The sequence below is a fragment of the Protopterus annectens genome, chromosome 2.part1 (genome assembly GCF_019279795.1).
Source record: "Protopterus annectens isolate FY-2018-M chromosome 2.part1, PAN1.0, whole genome shotgun sequence".
Lineage (NCBI taxonomy): Eukaryota > Metazoa > Chordata > Ceratodontiformes > Protopteridae > Protopterus > Protopterus annectens.
Window position 1 is genome coordinate 1,803,059,599 of NC_056729.1, and position 20,841 is coordinate 1,803,080,439.

General features: G+C 42.9%; 1 protein-coding gene across 1 annotated transcript in view; it reads left to right on the plus strand.

Moving 5' to 3' along the window:
* The first annotated feature begins 9,619 nt into the window (after nt 1-9,619).
* Nucleotides 9,620-20,841, plus strand: part of TMEM269 (transmembrane protein 269) — a 713,721-nt gene continuing 702,499 nt past the window's right edge. The window contains exon 1 of the mRNA XM_044063247.1: nt 9,620-9,827. The gene's annotated coding sequence lies outside the window, so the exon portion shown is untranslated. The remainder of the gene's footprint in view (nt 9,828-20,841) is intronic.

Sequence of the window (20,841 nt, forward strand, 5' to 3'; positions counted from 1 at the left end):
GTGTTGGTGGTTTAACTGTAGAACACTGCTTGTTATATGAGTAGTATGCAGATTGCTGCAGTTTCAGAGCAGAGGTTTGTTCTTTTCTGCCTTAACTTTAAGGTGAATGGGACATCAGACCAATTCTGTTTGGGGAGATGCACCTGGTAGGGTTCTGAAATCACATTGTATGTTTCCCCATGTACAACAGAGTTAAAAAAATGGAAAGAAACAAAGTTATGTTCTTACCATATCATTGCAGCTGTGTTGTTCATCTTCATTCATTCATTACTGATGAGGTGTCAGTTCCATCCTTGCAGCCAAAAAACTCTCGAGCTAAGCTTTACCCACAGTGCCCTTCTTCCTGTTACTTCAGATGAACTTTGCCTGTGATAAGGAAAGCAGAGGCTTTTTCTGAGCAGGTCCCCTAAAGCGGGATATGGACCAAATCCGAACCTCCAGGAGCCCCTTGGAGGGGGAAGGAGGGCGGGACGTAATGAATGAATGAAGATGAACAACACAGATGGAATGTTATGGTAACAACATAACTTCTTTATCTGATGTTGCTAATCTTAATTCATTCCTTACTGATGAGACAGAGTCCCTAGCTACTTTATGTCCTGGGAGGACCTTATGGAAGGATGTTCCTGAGTACCATTGAACCGAAGGATGCTCTCCCACTGAAGACCAAATCCAATTTGTAATGAGTGATAAAAGTATGAGGGGTAGCCCAAGTTGCTGCTGCACAGATATCATCCATTGAAGCCTTTGACTGAAAAGCAACAGAAGTCACCACTGATATGGTGGAGTGTGCTTTGACCTTGCTCGGTAGAGGAATTTTATTATGCTGGTAGACAAAGGATATACAGCTTCTTTACAACTTAGAGTAGGACACTTTAGAAACAGAGTTTGCCAATTTAGGGCCTGAATAGGAAACAAACTAGTCTGATTTATGTACTGATTTAGTTCTGTCTAGATAAAAATCATAATTGTCTATGTACATCCAGCAAATGAAGACAGTATTCTCCTTTATTTGAGTAGTTAAGAAAAAAGACTGGTAAGTCAATTGTCTATTTAATCATCAATTCTGAAATAACTTTGGGCAGAAAGGCAGGGTTAGTCTGAAGTGATACTCTGTCTCTATGAAAGACCATGTAAGGGCATTTTAAGCACAAGGCCAGAAGCTCGGATACGGATCTTGCTGAGGTGATGACTACTAAAAATAATGATTTTTCAGGATAAGAACTTTATATCGCAAGTGGTAGCAGGTTCAAAAGGTGATTGCGTCAGGGATTGCAGTATTAGTGTTTAACTCCAAGGTTCGATCGGTTCTTTGATGGGTGGTCTGATATGTGAAATCCCTTTCAAGAAGGTTTTACAGAGACGATGGGAGATTTAAGGATGGGTCTTGGAATCCATTATGGAAGTTTGAGATAGCAGCCAAATGTACTCAAATGGTGGAGGCTGTTGCTCCTGCATGAAGACGACTTGACAAATAATCCAAAACCACACTTACAGGAGCTAAGCAAGGCTCTAGTTCTCTTTGCCAGGACCAAATAAGGAGTCTCTTCCACTTGCTAAGACAGATTTTCCAGGTGGATGGTTTATGTGAAGCCAGAAGGATGTTACATACCAGAAAGGTAAGGTTATTCTGTCTGGCAATTACTGGAAGTAGAGAAACCAAGCTGTCAGCTTGAGACTGGATATGTTTGGGTGAATCAACTCCTGTGGATGTGAGATTCTTTCTGGAGTTGGATCCAGAATCCATGGTTGGCATACTAGGTGAGGCCAAAGGAAGGGAAACCAAACTTGCCAGGGTCAGTAGGGAGCAATGAGGATTACTCTGCTTCTCATCCGAAGGGCCTTCTTTAGAAATTGTGGGATATGGGGAAGGGGAGGGAAAGTATGCAGAAGTCCCGTGGGCCATTCGTGTATAAGAATGTCCCTCAGGGACTCCCCCTGTGGGGGAATTAGGGCAAAGTAGCTGCTGCATTTGTGATTTGCTGGAGAGGCAAATAGGTTGCAGCAACACAATGTGTCTGAAATTATCCAAGTGCAACTAACACTAGGTAAGACTGCAATCCAAACTGTAGCTTGCTACAGATCCCCCACCATACCCCAAGAGTCTCACTACACCTTTCTAAACATACTGGAAAATATTAAGATAGAACCAAACACCCTAATACTGGGTGATTTTAACTACCCTGCCATTAACTGGGAAAACTACTCACGTCCCAACACCTTTGCGCAACGGTTCTTGGAATTCATAAATTCCAATGCCCTGGATCAACTAATCCATAGTCCCACCAGGTGCTCCAATATCCTAGACCTGGTCATTACCAACATGGGAAATCAATGCTCCATACCTATGGTCACCCCCTCATTAGTCAGGTCTGACCATAAGCTAATCACCCTTAACATCCACATCCCACCCCACCCCCCAGTAAAGAAACCACCATAAAAAACTTCTCCAAAGCCAACTTCATGCTACTCAAGTCAGAAGTGACAAACTTCACAACACCCATGCAGACGGGAACTGAAAGTCCAACTGCTGAATCCTACACTAAGGCACTGTACGAGCACATCCACTCATGCATGAATCGTGCCATCCCAAATAGAACCAAAATGCTCTCATCCAAAAAAAGGAAGCCAATCTGGTGGTCCCCTGCCATAAACAAACTTTACAACAAAAGGAAGAAACTTTCGCAGAAAAGAGGAAAATCCCAGGATGCAAAAAACTCCCTTACTAGCCTCAGTAAGAAACTGAGATGCCTCATAAAATCCTCCAAAGCTAGTTACGAAAATAAAATTGCCAAAAATTCCAAAGACAACCACAAAGCATTCTATAACTATGTCAAGAATCTAAATGGCAATTCTCAGATCTGCTCTGAGCTAAAACAGAATGGCATTAAATATACTGATCCGAAGGATATTGCCAATATCCTGGCAGATCGATTCAGTGCCAACTTCACCCCCCTCTCACCCCCTAAATGGCCCATCTCAATACCGGAAGATTGCCAAATTCCAGTAATAATGGCCACACAGGTACAAAACGCACTCTTTAAAGCCAAGAATACAGCATCCATGGGAACAGATGACATCCTGGGCTGTGTACTACATGAACTACAATATGAACTGGCACCTCACCTAAGTGTCATGTTTAATCATAGCCTCACCTCAGGTTTCATGCCCACTGAGTGGCGCAGAGCTACAGTTATCCCATTCCACAAGGGGGGGATCCACCTTGGATCCTGGAAACTAACGTCCCATCAGTCTGACAAGCCTTATCTACAAGGCCATGGAGCGTATTATCATGGAACTTATAAACAAAGACATTGGCAACCTTCAAACACTGGACCCCACCCAGTTTGGGTTTGTGAAGGGACGATCTTGTCTCCTGAACCTGATTGACTTCTTTGAATCAGTCTCCATAGCCATGGACAAGGGTAAGTTGGTCCACACAGCCTATCTAGACCTTGCCAAGGCCTTTGACACCATCCCCCACTCTGGAATCATAGATAAACTTACTAAGTTGGGCATTAATCCCTATGTCACCCAATGGGTTGCTAAATGGCTTACTGATAGAACCCACACTGTAAAAGTAGCCGACTCCAAATCCAGCTCCAGACAAGTGACAAGTGGAGTACCTCAGGGTTCAGTCCTGGAGCCGCTCTTGTTTGGCATCTACTTCTCTGAAGTACAGGTCAACACTAAGGGACTCTGACTAACAAAGTTTGCAGATGACTGCAAACTGGGAGCCATTATTGAATCCCCAAATGATGTGGATACTCTACAAAAGGGCCTTACAGAAACAGATGCTTGGTGCCAGAGCCATGGGCTCAAGCTCAATGCCAAGAAATGTATTGTTATCCCCTTTGGGAAAAAACATGTATCCATGAATTACCATATAGGTGGCAGTACACTAAACACAGAAAGTGTGATAAGAGACTTAGGGACACAGGTGGACAGTGGTCTCACCTTCGATAACCACATTGCCACAACAGTCAGGAAATCCTTCTATGTGGTGCACCTCATCACGAAGGGCTTTTCATCCAGAAAAAAGGAGGTCATTGTCCCACTGTACTCATCCCTCATTAGACCCATTATAGAATACAATGCCCCATTTGGTATGTACCTCTCAAGACATCTGCAACAACTGGAAAGGCCTCAGAAATACCTCACTAAAAGAATCACAGGCCTAAAGCAGATGCCCTACGCTGACCACCTTAGAAAACTCCAGCTATACTCTGTCACATATCGTCTACTCAGAGGCGATCTCTGCTTAACATACAAGGCCATGTCAAACCCAGAGCTGTTGGACATGCTACACTTAAAGAAATCCCAATCCCTCAGAGCTACACGCTCCAGGGATCTAAACTTGTCATCACAATAAACAAAACATGCTGGAGGGATAGGTTCCTGACCCAGAGACTCCCCAGACTCTGGAATAGATTGCCCATACATGTCAAGCAGAGTGCCTCTTTGGACCTCTTCAAGAGGAACCTTGACGATTGGATGGGAGAAAGGAAATTCACCCCAGGGATCACGTCAGTCGCCCTGCTAGACAGGGGTCCAGGAAAGTAAATAATGTGGGAAGAAATAGCCAGGGAATTGTTATGGCTAGGCTTGTATAGGCCCTAGGGCTGATAGCCTAGTACCAACCTATGAACCTATGAACCTATGAGCAAAGCTGGCCCCAGTGGTTGAAAATCTTCACCATTATGATTGGATTGAGGGACCATTCATGAGGCAGAAGGATACATCTGCTTAGTTTGTCTGCAATCACATTGGAATTCCCCAGGAATGTGCGTTGCAATCAGAAAGTGGTTGGAAGCTGTCTCTCATTGCCAAATTCTCATGGCCTCTCGACACAATGGGTAGGACTTGGCTCCCCCTTGTTTGTTGATGTACCAGACCACTGACATGTTATTGGACTGGATAGCAATTGTCCCTGACGGGAGGACAGATTGGAATGCTTGTAATGCTAAAAGCACTTCCCTCAGTTCTAGGACACTGATATGCAGGTTGGTTTCTATGCTTGACCAAGTGCCTTGGACCGTCTTTCCCTGAAAGGGGAAGCGTCTATAGTCACTATGGCCTTGGGCTGAGATCGGGAGAAAGGGCGACTCCAAATGTTTTTTCTGTCTTCATCCACCAAGTTAAATCTTGTTTACATCGGTTTGTTATGTGGATCTGAAAGAACATAGGATAATGTGAAAGGGACCACTGTGTTATTAGGAGCCACTGAAGAAGTCTGATGTGTAGTCTCACCAGAGAAACTATTGTAATTGATGCTGCCATTGATCCTAGAAGTTGAAGGACAGCCCGAGCTGGAACTTTGTCTTGAGAGAGTATCACCCGGAGTTGGGACCTCAGTCTTTCTAATCTGTGATCTGGAATGACTAGACAAGACTGAGTATAGAAAGTTGCTCTTATAAATTCCAAGGTTTGAGAAGGAGCAAACTTGCATTTCTTCCTGTTTACTGAGATTCCTAGGTATTTTGCTAGTTTTAGAGTGTAGTTTAAGGCTGTAACCAGTAGATGCTTGGTGGGGGTGGTAAGGAGCCAATCGTCCAAGTACAGAAGCACTCAGAATCCTTGCAGTCTCAAGTGAGCTGTTACCACTGCCATGCATTTGGTGAACACTCTGGGGGCTGTAGAGAGTCCAAAGGGCAGTGCCCAGAATTGGTAATGATTGGCTCCCAGCAAGAAGCAAAGAAATCTTTCGGTGAGCTATTTCCTAGTGGTCACTGCCACAACCATAACGTCTACCAGTAGGCCTTTAGACCAGTGTGGACTTTCTTCAGGTGGGGATAAAATTTTGTCTGGTCTCGGGGGGATTGGTTCAACGGTATCAGGGCTCATCCGCGCACACTGCACGACGAGTTGGACTAAGTCTTCTGCAGGCAGGGTCACCCAAGAAGTAGAGGATTGAGCATGAAAAGCCTGCAAGAATACAGACTCCTCAGAGGAAGGGGTGGTGAGCTTTCAATCTCCCCGCTGCTTTAAAATTTCCAGTATACCTCCAAAGGAGACATCCTCAGGGGGAGACAGTGGGGACCCCCCCCTTCATCATACTCTGTATCTTCTGTGAGGGACTCTTCGGGGAGTCCACGTGCTTCCTCTTGCATGATCTCTTATATGGCACCTCTTCAGTGGGATCTTCTGATGAGGACTCCGAAGAGATGGCATCCTGCATTAGGGTATCTCGAGGCTCTTGTACTCGAAGTCTCGATGTGGAGGCCTGTGTCAGCTGCGGTTCAGAGGGAGGACATATCTGGTATTCCGACGCCGATGGTCTGGCTACAGAGGCAAGGGCCCTCTCCATTGCTTGGAAAGCTGGCCTACCTGAAGAGGGATGTGAGCCCGTAACTGAGAAGGACAACCTCAAAACCGGGGTTACACCCCACTCTGACAAGCCCACTCTCAAGGAAGGAGCCCCAAGAGGACTTGGTACTGCCATGACTCCCAGAACCATAGTAGACAGCACCATAGAAAAATTTGCTCTGTACTAGTGGTCACAGGGCCTGCTCGGGTTGGCTCCGGAACTAAGGTGAGATCCACCAGTGGAACCAAAGAAGTGGGAACCGAAATAGGTGTCAGTGCCGGGTGCTTCAATACCTGCAAGGAGGTCAAAGGAGGAGAATATGCAGGAGTCCATGGAGGAAAATCTCCCAACTCCAGTTGGGAGGGGAGTTCTGGAGGGTGTTGAAATCCCTCTGGCCATCAGCAGCTAATCCACAAGTCGCACCACATCCAATTCCAAGAGGCTCCTGGAAGATTGGGTTGATATCCCCGATGGAGAATTGGGCTGTTCCAAAAAAGGGCTATACTATTGCCTAAAGAATGGATCTGTTATGGGAGAGTATCGGGTCTGAGGAACAAACTTTCCTATCACCACCATGGTCTCAAGACCAGAAACATGTATAGGGTGGGGGGAAGTGACCGGTGCTGGATTTACTTTTGTTGGTGCTGAATAGGATGGGACTGAAGTACTAGTTGAAGGCACAGTTGGTGCAGTAGATACTATCGGTGTCGTGGCTGGTGCCGGGGACAAGTGTTACTGAAGACAGCACCGAAGTGGATATGTGCGGCTTTGGAACCGAGGATGGCACCGTGGAGGGTGGTTGAGGCCCCGGAGCCGAAGTCGTTGGTGCCAGTCTAGGTATTTTTGGCTTGGGTTCAGACTTTCTATCACCAGAATGAGGTGAAGAAGGAACAGAGTGACTTTTTTTTTGTGTTTTTTCTTTGGAGGGGGTGAGCCCTCTGACCCAGAAAAAGCCTCTGAAATTGGTGTTTTTAATAGGCCTTTAAGAATCAATTTATTTTTCCTCTTGCTTAGGGTACGAAAACTGAACCCTTTACAAATGTCACATGGTGGTTGAACAGAGAGATGTGGAACACCCACACAATAGATACAAGATACATGAGTGTCCGAATTAGGCATTTTGCGACTGCATTGGTCACATTGCTTGAATCCCGTTGTCCGTTTCTTCTCAGACACGGTAGGAACAACTTAAGCAAACTGTTTGTCTAATATCAACAAAATATGATACAAAATACAATACAAAGTACAAACTCTAAATGGAATGAAAGATAGAAAAGCTTTTTTTTTTTTTTTTTTTTTTTTTTTTAGGAAGGCAAGAAAGAATACCAACAATTGTATGTAGATTACCTCAAGAGGCAAGGGGAAAGAAAGTAGAGAGAGAGGGAAGGCCTGTACCAATGATGGTACTACGATTACCGAGTTGGTAAGGAGGTAGGAAACAATTCACTCAGTAGGGGTAAATAGTTTAGTGACTAATGAGAGAAGGGATTACAAAGGCAAAAGGGAGAAATTCTGTGGAAAAAAAAAAGGTTTCAGAATAATAATTTTTTTGATAGTACTTAGCTGAGAGCTGACTTGACATGTCTTGATCTATGTGGTAAACTAGATCTGGGGTAACAAGGAGAGGGGCGCTATGGGTAAAACTTAGCTTGAGAGTTTTTTGGCTGACACGAGCTTGTTACAAGGTCAACTCGGTTCCACGTATGGAACCGACACCCCATCAGTAAGGAATGAATGAAGATTAACAACATCAGATGCATTCATTCAATCTCATATCACCCACTTAATCCATTTAGGGTCTTGGGGATACACAGCCTACCCTAACACTCAACAGACACAAAGAAGATAACTTACTGTGGACAGGGTACCAGCTATATCTCTCAATTGTCCCTGACATTGCAGAATGTCCATTACATTTCCCACTATATTTTCCCTGACACTCTTAAATTTTTTTGATTTTCTGATAAATGATGGACATTTGCAATCAATAATGCCAGACATTAGTTTCACATTTTATTGTTAAAAGCTTATTGATGCAGACCACAATATTTACACCTGTCCCCAGTTTTGAGCCCCCCAGCAGGTACCCATACAGAGAATCGAAGAACTGAGCATCAAAAGGAAGCAACGCTAATGGTGCGTCAATGTAACAATAATAATAATCTTTGCTCTATTCACAAAAGAAGTGAAAACTTCCATTTATTGGCTACATAAAAACAAGCTTCGTAATTTGTACATCCCTTCTAGGTACAGCTCATGGTGTTTTGCTATACTAAATTTCTCCTATGAACACATCTTTACAACTTATAAAATTTTAGCACTATGTCTTCCCTCCCTGATCAAACCACCTTGCCTCCCAAACTTTTACATTCTCCCCTTTCTTCAACAGCAGCTCTATCACATTATCAGAGACTGCACTTTACCCCATTCTATTGTCCTTTTACAAAGCACAAAATAATCTTTTTCCTTAACCCCCCTCCACCTTTTACATCTCTGCATTAAAAACTGTACCAGAATGCCATTTCTCGGGCAAAGATTGGACTATGTTGTTAACACTGTACTATAATACCTTTTGTACCTTTAATGCACTGTATTGCTTGCTTCTCACAGGTGTACTGTAACCGTTTCACTGTACTGCCTTGCCTTCCTCTTACAAGTTTGGCTATGACTGTAAGTACCTTATATTTTTGTTTATTCTGTCTTTAAATTTTGTAATGTGGAGCTTTTCTCCCTGGGCTTCCCCTTAAAAGGAACTGTTTCTGGCCTAGAGGGGCTTCCCCGGTAAACAAATGGCAAATAAATAGTAAATACGTTCTAGTTTGCTAACCCTGTAACTTCAGGTCAATGCTGCTTACAAAACAGTACCAATTCTTGGATGTAACTGTCAAAGATATCGCAACAATGACAAAAGTAATGAGGGACATTAGCTATACGTCCCCGGCTGCTGGTGATCTAAACGCTGTTCAGCGGTCTCTGCCAATGTCCTGTCATAAATAGATAGTGTTGGCACATAAGTATATATGTTTACACTGAATTTTTTTTCTATTTATCTGCTCTTTTTACACTAACAAAAAAGCTGTCCTTATCTGCGATTGCATCTTGTTGTGGCTGTTAAATAATAAAGTAAATAATAAGAATAACGGGCTTTTCCGTTATTATTAAATACGAGGAAAGGGAAAACAGCATAACTGACCCTCCTCACGGCGGTCAGTTGACGAGAACAGTTTGTTCCGGCGCGGTTCTAACCTGTTGCAATAGAACCGTCTGGAAAAGTCCGACAGAAGGGATGGAATTTTCCTATGAAGATAAAAGGAGGCGCATTTATGTGCTGCAGCATTGTACAAATACAAGAACGCGTAACTTCAGGCATTCAGAGAACAGCGTCCAGAAAACACTACGAGCAGCTAAAATTTTTCCACATTTCAGTACAAGAGTAAAACTAAGAACACCACGTTCTACAGTGGATCTTAATAATCCTAAACTAGACCTGCATTTCAAAGCTTCAGCAACAAATCTACAGGTAGGCTGTGAATTTGAAGATGCACACTGTATATTTCATATGCGTGTGTATATATAATCCATCTATATATATATATATATATATATATATAATCCATCTCTCTCTCTATATATATATATGCGTGTGTGTGGTTAATATATGAATGTGTATATAAATTTATATATATATATATATATATATATTTACAAACACATGCACATACACTGGCATACCTCTCGATTCTCCGTATTTTGCCTTATATTTGGGTTTGTTCCTCATAAAATATTGGAAGTCACCGAGAGCAGAAGTCACTAATTATTTGGGTTTCAAACTTCATACCCTTTAGAATATTAATGCTAATGCAAAACCTGTTACTTTGTCATATTTTAGGTTTATTAAACACTGTTTTGGGGTCTGTGCCCCCCCCCCCCCCCCCCCCCATTGTTTTGACTCTGTCCAGCCAGGAGGCTAAGCGGTTGATCTGTGTGAACTCACACACTTTATTCAATATCAAAAAACGCGTAGACGGTAGATGTGTCACATCATAAATCCCAACCCTTTACAAAAATGCACAATTCAAAGGGCGAAATAGTGTGGATGCTTTTTGAAAAACTGCCTTCCACCATCCATCCCATTACCTAGAGCAAGCCAAAAATAATAAAAAAATGCTATTACCATTCGACTGCTTCCTAATGGTGGCATTTTGAGTCAGTGTAGTTAAATGCAAAAGGCACTCGCTCCCTTGTGCTGAATGCCATAGTATATATACCCCGGTGTTTGCGGGAAACACCTTATGGTTAATTTATAGGCGTAGTCAGGTGAACGGGAGAATGAAGGAAGGAAAAAAAGATTAATGGTGGTGACCACTGTCTTGAATACAGTATTAGAGCAAAAATGGGAATATCCTAGTTTTACTGTTCGCTTGACTAGTTTTACATCTGATTACCGCAGTAGTAAGAGATTTGATAAAAAATAGGAATACCCTATTTAATGAGCAACCTGATGTACAGGACCAGTTTCCAGTCTCATAAGGTGTTTAATACAGATCCGTCGTAGCTTCAGTTGTTTTAGATAATCAGGGATGTGTTTGATTTACCAAAGCATTTTGTTTCCGAATCTGGGACTGTCTGACAGACGAAATGCAGCTGTTTAATGATAACTTTATACAGTGGATCACCTGTCCGCTCATGACTGCTAGCCCGGTGCCCGTCCTCATACACACGCCTAGGACCAATTTGGAGTGTCCAATCCACCTACAGCATATCTAAGGCACCCCAGCTGAGAATTTAACCGGAAAGCCACCTTATTAGGTGGCAACGCTAGCCACTGCCCCACCGCAGCCTTAATAATTTTGTTCTAAGGGGCGAATTTTAGTATCCTACTACCTCTCACTGATACGTACCCGCCCACCATCCAACACCAGGTGACGTTGTACGAATATTCATAATTACATCCTCATCGGCTCTATGAATATTTATCATTAATTTAATACGTCTATTTAGGGAAAAAACATGTAACTCAGTAGTTATTTTACTGGCTGTTGCACTCAACGCCTAGGTGCTTAGTAACAAATATACACGTTCGGTATGGGCACTCAACGCCTGATGTCCTGTCAGACATGTTGGGAATGGAATTATTTTTTTTTTTTAAGAAAATGGACAGAGAAAGAATTACAATCAATTGTAATTTCAGGAGTACTACAAAGTGCTATAAACTAAAAGGGCAAGGACTACCAACAATGGCATTAAGAGTACTAAAAGAAAAAAACTATGTAGGGCTAAAATGAAGAGAATGTAGTATTATGGATAATATTGAGAAATTTGAAAAATAAATTTGTAAAAATGAAAACTTTCTGACCAGCAAAACAGACTCACTTGCCTAAGCACGAGAGTTCACAATTTATATCTGAACCTGTGGCGGCAAACAAGATCTAATATACATTAGGGGGCTGAAGCATTATGGGTAAATGGAGGAGTTTGAGAGTTCGCCTGTTCTACGGTTTGGAAGAAGCGGCTGAGTGTTCCGGAATGAATGAAAATGACATCATCGTATACGTTAATTTTTACTGGCTGTTATGAAGGCCGATTTCAATACATTGGATAGGCTTATTATTTGTTTACCCATCCCAATCCACTGGGCAGCCATTACCATTCGAAATTTGGGCCGACGACATTGAGACCTCTCTCAATAGGTTTTCAAGCCTTTTTACTGTTAGTGGTTCGAGAAGACACTATTTATATTTTTAGCATTTTTATTTGTTCCATACTATAACCACGCAGATTATTTATAGGTGTGTTCTTAAAGTATATAAAGCAGTGGATGAAATTAGCATACCTTAACTAACTGACTGACAAATAAATACATTTTTAATCGCTCACTCGGTTTCATACCAGTGGTGTGCTGGGTGGGATGTCGGATGTGGGTTACTACCATTTGAAATACCAATACTGACAGTTAATACACATTTTTGTAAGTAGCCTACTATATATAACCAGGCAGTATTTTGCTGTGCAAAACTGATTAACTGCTATAGGTTCATAGGTTCATACTAGGCTATCTGCCCAAGGGCATTTATAAGCCTAGCCCATAGTTATGTGGCTTTCACCACCCCTTTAGTTTGAATAAAAACTATGCCTATCATTTTTCTGTGCCTCTGTCAAGCAGTGACACTGAAGTAATCCCTGGGGTATATCTGCGATCTCCCATCCATTGGTCAAGATTCCTCTTGAACAAGGCCAGCGAGGTGCTCTGCCTCACATGTACCGGGATTTTGTTCCACAGCATAGGGAGTCTCTGGGTGATGAATCTGTCCCTCCAGCACGTTCTATTTATAACCGTGTCAAGGTTTAAGTCTCCCGCCCTTGTGGTTCTGAGGGATCTAGATTTTTTGAGGTGAAGCATATTCATCAAATCTGGGTTTGACATGGCCTTATATGTCAGGCACAGGTCACCTCTGAGCAAGCGGTATGAGACTGAATAGAGCTGGAGTTCTTTCAGTCGGGCAGCATAAGACATATTTTTGAGACCCTTTATCCTTTTGGTGAGGAACTTTTGGGGCCTTTCAAGCTGCATCAGGTGTTTGGTCAGATACATTCGAGCGGGGCATTGTACTCAATCATAGGTCTAATGAGTGATGAGTACAGGGGATGATGACCTCCTTGATCTAGATGTGAATCCCTTCATGATCAGGTGGGCGATATAGAAGGTTTTCCTAACTACTTTAGCAACATGAGTGTCAAGCGAAGGCTACTGTCAACTTGGGTCCCCAGATCTCTGATGACTTTTCTGTGCTCAGTGGATTGCCACCTATATGGTAGCTAGGGGTAACCTTGTTTTTCCCGAAGGGTATGACTATGCATTTTTGGCGTTTAACTTCAGGCCATGGCTCTGGCACCAGTTATCCGTTTCTGTGAGGCCCTTCTGGAGGATATCTGTGTCAGATGTGTTTTCGACTATGGCCCAGTTTGCAGTCATCTGCAAACTTTGTCAGCCATAACCCTCCTGTGTTTGCTTGTACTTCAGAAAAGTAGATGCCGAACAAGAGTGGACCCAGGACTGAGCCCTGTGGGACACCACTTGTGACAGGCTTTGAGTCTGACATGGCTCCAGCAACTCTGACCCTGTGGGTTCTGTCACTTAGCCAGTTTGCAACCCATCTTGTGATGTATGGGTTTACATTCAAGCTGATGAGTTTTTCGATGATACCTGAGTGGGGTATTGTGTCGAAGGCCTTTGCCAGGTCGAGGTAGGCTGTATGGACTGCCTTTCCCTCATCAATGGCCTTGGTGACTGTCTCGAAAAAGTCAACCAAGTTTAAGAGGCAGGATCTGCCTTTGACAAAGCCAAACTGGGTTGGATCCAAAGTCTGCAAGTTCCCTATGTCTTTATTTATGAGTTCCATTATGATCCTCTCCATGGCTTTGCAGATAAGGCTTGTCAAGCTAATGGGGCGGTAATTTCCAGGGTCTGTGGAGGCACCGCCCTTATGAAGTGGGACCACAGTCGCCGTCGCCACTCCTTGGAGTGCGTATCCTGAGGTGAGGCTAAGATTAAACAGTTGTCCTAACTGTGGGTTTAATTCCTCGTTGAGTTCATGAAGCACACAGCTGGGGACACCATCCGGTCCCATGGATGCTGTGTTTTTGCCTTAGTGAGGGCAGTTCTCACCTGGGCGTTGGAGATGTTTGGGGGGCTACAATCCTCTGGAATAGATATCTCTCCTTTTGGGGGGGGGGAGAAGTTTGCACTGAACCTGTCAGCCAGTATGTTAGCAATGTGTGTAGGTTCAGTAATTTTCACATCATTTTGAACTAATTCTGAGCATATCTGGGAGTTTCCTCCTAGGTTTCTAACATAGCTAAAGAAGGCCTTATGATTGTCTTTAGAGTCCTTGGCGATTTTTCTCTCAAAATTTGCCTTGGATGATTTTATGAGAGCTCTGAGTTTTTTACTTATAATGATCAAAGGTGTCTTACCTTTCAAGGATTTTGCTCTATCTTGTAGTAGCTTCCTCCTTTTGTTGTAGAGCTTGTTTATGGCTGGGGTCCACCAGACTGGGCGCTTGCCTTTGGTACAGAGAGTCTTAGTTTTGTTTGGGATTGCCTGATCCATGCAGTCCTGTAGGTGCTGGTAGAAGGCATTTGTAAGTGATTCAGCGGTTTGAGTAATGTTTACCACTGGCTCAGGGGCCTTAAAGGAGACCACACTAGTTTTTAGAAGTGTGAAATCGGCTTTTGAGAAGTTTTTCACTGTGGTCTTTTTTTGTTTCAGGTGGGGCCGGGATGAGGGCCTCCAGCGAGATTAGTTTATGATCTGATCTCACCAGTGAGGGTATACTTCGGTGTTGAACATTTTGATCCCATGTTCGTGATGATGAGATCAAGTATGTTTTCTCCTCTTGTGGGGATGGTGACTAGTTGTTCCATGGCATTTGAGTTTATGAACTCCAGGAATCTTTGGGTTAGAGTGTTCGGGCTTGAGTAGTGTTCCCAGTCTGTATTAGGGTAGTTGAAGTCACCTAGTATGATGGTGTTTGGAGATACATTTATCCCCTCCAATGTTTTCAGGAAGGCCATGTGAGGTTCCTGAGTTTGAGAGGGTGGCCTGTAACATGCTACAAATTGCAGAGCAGTCTTGCCTATGGTTAATTGCACATGGATGGTCTCCGATGCATCGTGCGTTGCCACCAACCTTGAGGTGTGGGTGTCCTTTATGAATATGGACACCCCCCCTCCTTTCTTGGTGTTGTCCGGATTTTGGGGCGGGCATGATATGAGGTGAAACCTGTTAGTGCTGGGGTGCTCTCAGGAGCCTTGAACCAGGTTTCTGTCACAGCACAGACATCGATGTTCTCCATATTGAGAAGGGCCTCAGTCGTGCATCTTGAGATTGAGACTTCTGGCATTGAGCAGCATTACCCTTAGTTTTTTTCCTTTCTGGTGTTCTAGGGTGGTAGGTTTAGAATTTGAGCCTTGCCTAAAAAAGGCACCATGGGGGTGGCAAGAGCCTTTGCCAATATCCGGAAGCCCAGGGGTGACAGGTGCAAGCCGTCCCTTCTGAAGCAGCGTGGCTTGTCCAGCATGTCATCCCAGGCAGACAGACATTGGATCCCCTTTGAATGACACCAGAATTTAAGCCAATTATTAAAGCTGATCATCTTATCACTGTATTGTGGCATCATTCTAGGTGAAGGTAGGATACTGCTCAAGGTCAGGGTCATACCTGCCTGGGCTACATAATCAGAGAGCTCCTCGATGTCCCTTTTCATGTAGTCCAAGGAGGTGCGTCTCAGGTCGTTGACACCAGCGTGGACAATGACTGAGTCGTACTTGTACCTGCTGTTGAGAGACCTGAGTGCTTGCGTTATGTGGCGGATTCTAGCGCCCGACAGGCAGCTTACTGTGACCTTCTCCTTACTCAGTCTGGTGAGCGGGATGTCAGTGTGTCTGACTATGGAATCACCAATGACAAGTGTGTCTGGCATTTTGTTTGGCCTTAAGGGCTGTGACTGTTTGACACTCTGACTGTGTGGTCTATGTGTTGCATGTGTTGGGTCGTGAGGTGGTAGTTGTTTGGGTGTCTGCTTTGGTGGCCTCTGCTGTTTTGGTAAATTTTTGATCAGAGCCTCCGAGTATGTCTTTGTGTGAGTATGTGTATGATTTGAAGTTGTGATGGTACCATGTGTGACTGGGTATGTATTGTGTGTGGTTACCTTCTCCTCCTGTCTGGTCTTGCCAGTCCTATGTTGAGAGAGCTCAGCCTCCAGTTTGGCCGTATAGTTGCATCTCTCGCATGTATTTGTGTTTTGTGGGAGAAGGAGAGGATTGTCTGTGTACATGAGGCAATTGTAACATTGCCTCAATATTCCCAGGTTCACCAGTTGAGCTGGAGAGGACACTAGCAACTGATCCCTCGACATACTAGAAGTAGTAGATAAAGAGACTTTCAAAGGACTCCGGGGAAGTGGGTTTTAGGCTGGTGGGGTACTATCTATAATAAGAGTGCTTTATCAAGGTGCAAGTACTGTAGGAGTAAGTGCTAGGCTTTACAGATAGAGAATAGTCTACTTGGGAATCAAGTAGAGATGAACTTTTCAGTTATAGGATATGCTGGTTAGATCAGCAGTACAGCTCGAGGAAGGTAGTTCTAAGGGAAAATTTGAAGAGTGGAATTTAGATGGCCGAATAGTTTAACCTTGTTTAACCGCCGCTGCTCTTGTGTGCAACAGTGGCAACTCAGCTAAATCAGCTAACTTGCGTTTAGCATGTTTTATAACAGGGGCTGAAGGGAGCTAGGAATTGGCCCAAAACGACCAATGGACTACTAGTTTCTGGCTGAAACTTCACCAAATCGGACAAAAAGGCCGCTCAGTGCTTCCCACTCCCACATTGGTAAACAAAGAAACTTCCCTCCTTCCTAATAAGGCAATGGATCAGTAACAGGAACTAAAAACAAAGCCCAGGGATCAGCAACTCTGAAACTGGACTACTCTAGTTCAGTAAGGCGGGAAAACAAGAGATTTTTTGTTTTATTACAGAGATAAGGAAAAAAACAGACAGTAAATGCTATAAATGCTGTAAATCGGCTAGCGCACTTTAGTGTGTAGCCTACAGAAACAATTTGCAACAATTAGTAACTTAAAGTGCAATAAACAGTGTAAAATGCAGAAATCACTTAAAGTAGCAGTAAAACAGGCGAAATGCAGTCGCTAGCTTAATAACAGTGGGAAAGCCACAAAAAATACTTATATCTGGTAGAAAGTCACTCTTTTAGCTCTCTGCTGCTTGGATCACTCTGCAGGCCACCACGAGGATCTGTGCTGAGTTGATACAAGCTGGAAAACGCGTGTTTAGCGTGTTTTATAGCAGGGGGCTGAAAGGAGCTAGGAATTGGCCCAAAACGACCAATGGTCTACTAGTTTCTGGCTGAAACTTCACCAGTTCGGACAAAAAGGCTGCTCAGTGCTTCCCACTCCCACTGGTAAGCAAAGAAACTTCCCTCCTTCCTAATATAATTTAATATATATATATATATATATACTATAATATATTATATATATATATATATATATATATATATATATATATATATATATATATATATTACAACTAGAAACTGTCACTAGACCAGAAGAATAATTTGAATATAACTTAGGAACTTCTTAAACGAATAGAAGACGAAGGAGCCAGTAATAAGCTTTCGTCCCTTTAATAGTAAATAGGACTTCTTCAGACAAATGGTACAAAAATGTAATGCTGAATCATAATATAACATGACAATTCAAGAAAGGGCGGAAATAAAAAGCTCCAACCATTAGAGTACAAGTACATATAGAACTCAACCAATAATATACAAACAGTAGAAGATGTCACTCAAGATTAGAAACAAGTTATGATTAACTGTAAAAAATGTCAATCAAAAGTACAGTAAGAATGTCAACTCCCAGAAAATACAATTAGTGTTGTTAATGTCCCCACCTCAATGCACACTTAACATTAAGAGATTCATTTAAACCAGGAGGGGAGTCCGCATTGAGCTTCAGTTGCCATAATAACTCTTTAACCTCCAGACAGTTATTAACATCACCAAAAAATGAATCAATTTTCTGAAGTACTAAGAACTTAAAACCAGAAGAATTATTACATGTTTGCTTATGTTTGGCTAAGGCATTTTTAGTGTCAATGTTCCTGATGGCAGCTAAATGTTCTTTTATTCTAGTGGAAAGTAATCTGGTGGTCTTACCTACATAAAATGCTGTGCAGGTATTGCAAACAGCTGCATAAACAACATTGCTGGATTTACAATTAAAGTAATTATGAAAGTGAATAGTGAAATTATTGTGTTTAAAAGTAAACTGATTACCTGTCAAAATGTGTGAACAAGCAATGCAGCTGCCACAGGAAAACATCCCGGAGGCATGAGTATGAGGCAGGCTATGTTCAAGAAGGAATTTATTGTCCCTATTCTCAAAAGAAAATCTAAGAGATTTAGTTTTTTTATATAAAAAAGAAGGTGAAAGGCCTAATTTATTGGAAACTTCCTGACTATTAGTGAGGATATCCCAGTTGTTTGAGATAATGTTCTTGATAAGGGAGGAATCTCTGCTAATGGGTACTGGAAAATTTAGGTAATCTTTGGGAGAAAGGGCAGGGGTTTTAAGGATGAGTGGGGTTAAAAGAGCGAGTAAAAATCTTTTAAAGGAAAAAAGAGTTTAAAGGAAAGAAAGCTAGGCCTTAACACTCAAAAATAATCAAAATAATTTTGGTAAGCTTTTAAAAGGGAAATTGAAGTAAAATTTAAAATCATCACAACGATAATCTGGCATTTTGGAACCCAGCCCTTTTGTTTTGTAGGGTATTAGGTTTAAAATTTTCCTAAGAATTTTTTTGTAAAAAATGACCATCACGTTAAAAAAATGAATTCTGGACCTATACAAGGATCTTTAAAAAGAAAAAGAACGAAAATACCCGAAAGTTTGTTTTGTTTAAACCCCCCCGAAAAAAAAAAAAAATTTTAAAGTTAAATTAACAAAAAAAATCTGGAATAAAAAAAAATTGTCCCCACCAAGTGTTTGGAGATACATTTATCCTCCAATGTTTTCAGGAAGGCCATGTGAGGTTCCTGAGTTTGAGAGGGTGGCCTGTAACATGCTACAAATTGCAGAGCAGTCTTGCCTATGGTTAATTGCACCTGGATGGCCTCCGATGCATCAGGCGTTGGCACCAACCTTGAGGTGTGGGTGTCCTTTATGAATATGGACACCCCTCCTTTCTTGGTGTTGTCCGGATTTTGGGGCGGGCATGATATGAGGTGAAACCTGTTAGTGCTGGGGTGCTCTCAGGAGCCTTGAACCAGGTTTCTGTCACAGCACAGACATCGATGTTCTCCATATTGAGAAGGGCCTCGAGTGCGTGCATCTTGAGATTAAGACTTCTGGCATTGAGCAGCATTACCCTTGGTTTTTTTCTTTTGGTGTTCTAGGGTGGTAGGTTTAGAATTTGAGCCTTTCCTAAAAAGGCACTATGGGGTGGCAAGAGCCTTTGCCAATATCCGGAAGCCCAGGGTGACAGGTGCAAGCCGTCCCTTGAAGCAGCGTGGCTTGTCCAGCATGTCATCCCAGGCAGACAGACATTGGATCCCCTTTGAATGACACCAGAATTTAAGCCAATTATTAAAGCTGATCATCTTATCACCGTATTGTGGCATCATTCTAGGTGAAGGTAGGATACTGCTCAAGGTCAGGGTCATACCTGCCTGGGCTACATAATCAGAGAGCTCCTCGATGTCCCTTTTCATGTAGTCCAAGGAGGTACATCTCAGGTCGCTGACACCAGCGTGGACAATGACTGAGTCGCACTTGTACCTGCTGTTGAGAGACCTGAGTGCTTGCGTTATGTGGCGGATTCTAGCGCCCGACAGGCAGCTTACTGTGACCTTCTCCTTACTCAGTCTGGTGAGCGGGATGTCAGTGTGTCTGACTATGGAATCACCAATGACAAGTGTGTCTGGCATTTTGTTTGGCCTTAAGGGCTGTGACTGTTTGACACTCTGACTGTGTGGTCTATGTGTTGCATGTGTTGGGTCGTGAGGTGGTAGTTGTTTGGGTGTCTGCTTTGGTGGCCTCTGCTGTTTTGGTAAATTTTTGATCAGAGCCTCGAGTATGTCTTTGTGTGAGTATGTGTATGATTTGAAGTTGTGATGGTACCATGTGTGACTGGGTATGTATTGTGTGTGGTTACCTTCTCCTCCTGTCTGGTCTTGCCAGTCCTATGTTGAGAGAGCTCAGCCGCCAGTTTGGCCGTATAGTTGCATCTCTCGCATGTATTTGTGTTTTGTGGGAGAAGGAGAGGATTGTTCTGTGTACATGAGGCAATTGTAACATTGCCTCAATATTCTCAGATTCACCACTTGAACGGGAGAGCACACTAGCACCTGAGCCCACGACATACTACAAGTAGTAGATAAAGAGACTTTCAAAGGACTCCGGGGAAGTGGGTTTTAGGCTGGTGGGGTACTATCTATAATAAGAGTGCTTTATCAAGGTGCAAGTACTGTAGGAGTAAGTGCTAGGCTTTACAGATAGAGAATAGTCTACTTGGGAATCAAGTAGAGATGAACTTTTCAGTTATAGGATATGCTGGTTAGATCAGCAGTACAGCTCGAGGAAGGTAGTTCTAAGGGAAAATTTGAAGAGTGGAATTTAGATGGCCCGAATAGTTTAACCTTGTTTAACCGCTGCTCTTATGTGCAACAGTGGCAACTCAGCTAAATCAGCTTAACGTGCTTAGCGTGTTTTATAGCAGGGGCTGAATGGAGCTAGGAATTGGCCCAAAACGACTAATGGACTACTAGTTTCTGGCTGAAACTTCACCAAATCGGACAAAAAGGCCGCTCAGTGCTTCCCACTCCCACATTGGTAAACAAAGAAACTTCCCTCCTTCCTAATAAGGCAATGGATCAGTAACAGGAACTAAAAACAAAGCCCAGGGATCAGCAACTCTGAAACTGGACTACTCTAGTTCAGTAAGGCGGGAAA